This window comes from Bison bison, unplaced genomic scaffold (genome assembly GCF_000754665.1).
Source record: "Bison bison bison isolate TAMUID 2011002044 unplaced genomic scaffold, Bison_UMD1.0 scf7180017864199, whole genome shotgun sequence".
In the NCBI taxonomy this organism is placed as follows: Eukaryota; Metazoa; Chordata; class Mammalia; order Artiodactyla; family Bovidae; genus Bison; species Bison bison.
Window position 1 is genome coordinate 1,120,132 of NW_011494771.1, and position 2,352 is coordinate 1,122,483.

Genomic DNA, 2,352 nt, shown 5'->3' on the forward strand with positions numbered 1-2,352 from the left:
TTGCTTCCATGGCTGCCCAGCTTTCTTCTACAAGCATTTCCCACCACAGTCTCCTCCCTCACATCCCCTTGATCTGTCTCTCTGCAGTCAACAGCAGTCCTCACCCTGGGATTGCTCCGCAATCCCTAAACTCCACCTCTTGCACCTTCCCAGGGACCTGAGTCCCCGTCTGGGGTATGTATGGCTGTGGCAAGGTCTGATTCTCATTCCACTTAGGCTGCCACAGATCAGCTGTTACACTCTCAGCCTTAAATGTTTCTCCTCTGATTCAGACAATTGCCCTGATGTGGCGATCAGACCCCTGCTTCAGTTCCCCCACCCACCGAGGGCAGGTCCAGTCCTACTAACACTCCTGTTTCCCCCCGAGTTCCTTCCTCCTACCGAGATTTGTGTGGGTCTCTATATTCTTTTCCTCTGGTCAGGCACTCCTGTCGACTCTCAGCTGGTGTTCTGCATGCACTTCTGTGTCTAAAGGTGTATTCCAGATGTATCTGTGGAGAGAGATGTACTCCACGTCCACCTACTCCTCCTCCATCTTGTTCCCTCCTCTGCTGGCACTTTAAAAAAATAATTAAAAAAAATTTTTTTGGCCGCGCCACACAGTATGCAGGATCTTAGCTCCCCTAACCAGGGATTGAACCTGTGCCCCCTGCAGAGGAAGCTCGGGCTGAAGGGCAGAGGCAGGCTTGGAGCCCTGAAAAGTTACCCCTCTCCCTTGCCCTTCCCACTGTGGTTCCAAAGTCACCTTTTCAGAATGCAGGAAAGGACTTTTGTAAAGGAATTTCCACTGGCATAAAGGAAGACACATATGTTTTGAAACAGGCAGCCCTCTGGCCTGGAGCAAGTAGCTTCACCTCTGAGCTTCTGTTTTCTGAATAATGAAATGTACTTATTATGAGGATACGAATGAGATCATTAAACTACCCAGCACAATGCCCAGCCTGTCTTAGGCAAGAGGGGAAATGTTTCTTCTCTTCCATTTCTGGACTCCTGTTTGGTTAACCATCAGTTTGATGAAGCATATGTGGATAATCAGAAGAAAGGTGAGGACTTCCCTGGTTGTCCAGTGGTTAAAACTGTGCTCTCAATGTAGGGGACACAGGTTCGATCCCTGGTTGGAGAAGATTGTGCATGCCGCTTAGAGGAAAAAAACAAAAATGAGGTGGGCAGTGCAGGGGAAGAAGAAGCAAGAGAAGCCTTTATCTATTCCCCATTCATGACTGAGACCAGCTGCTGAGACCTTAGGGAGTCAGGAAATAATAACCTCTTTCTTCTCTCTGGAATACAGAACCAGTAGAGAAATGAGGTACACAGAGAGAGGGAAATAAGAATATCATTTTTATGACTGATAAAACAGATGGCAGATCAGGGCTTTAGACTTCTGACCATAAAGATCTGCTAACACTCTTTGCCCTTTAGACCTAAGGACAGTCCAGCCCAGGGACAGTTTGGGGTCGATTGCCAGCCAGGCACATGCTCTATGAAGCTCAACCTGACTACTCTTATTTGAAATGGCAGCATCCCACAGAATGGGAGAAAATATTTGCAAAAAACATATTTGATAAGGGATTAATGGAGAATATACAAAAATCTCCTAAAACTTGTCACCGCCACCAAAAACAACAATAGAAGCCCAATTCAAAAATGGGCAAAGGATTTGGCAAACATTCCTCCAAAGAAGTGACACTTTTAAAGAAGATCTATAGATGGCCACAGTTAGAACTGGACTTGGAACAACAGACTGTTTCCAAATAGGAAAAGGAGTACGTCAAAGCTGTATAGTGTCACCCTGCTTATTTAACTTATATGCAGAGTACATCAAGAGAAACGCTGGGCTGGAAGAAGCACAAGCTGGAATCAAGATTGCTGGGAGAAATATCAATAACCTCAGATATGCAGATGACACCACCCTTATGGCAGAAAGTGAAGAGGAATTCAAAAGCCTCTTGATGAAAGTGAACGTGGAGAGTGAAAAAGTTGGCTTAAAGCTCAACATTCAGAAGACGAAGATCATGGCATCCGGTCCCATCACTTCATGGGAAATAGATGGGGAAACAGTGTCAGACTTTACTTTGGGGGGGCTCCAAAGTCACTGCAGATGGTGATTGCAGCCATGAAATTAAAAGACGCTTACTCTTTGGAAGGAAAGTTATGTCTAACCTAGATAGCATATTCAAAAGCAGAGACATTACTTTGCCAACAAAGGTTCATCTAGTCAAGGCTATGGTTTTTCCTGTGGTCATGTATGGATGTGAGAGTTGGACTGTGAAGAAGGCTGAGTGCCGAAGAATTGATGCTTTTGAACTGTGGTGTTGGAGAAGACTCTTGAGAGTCCCTTGGACTGCAATTCTA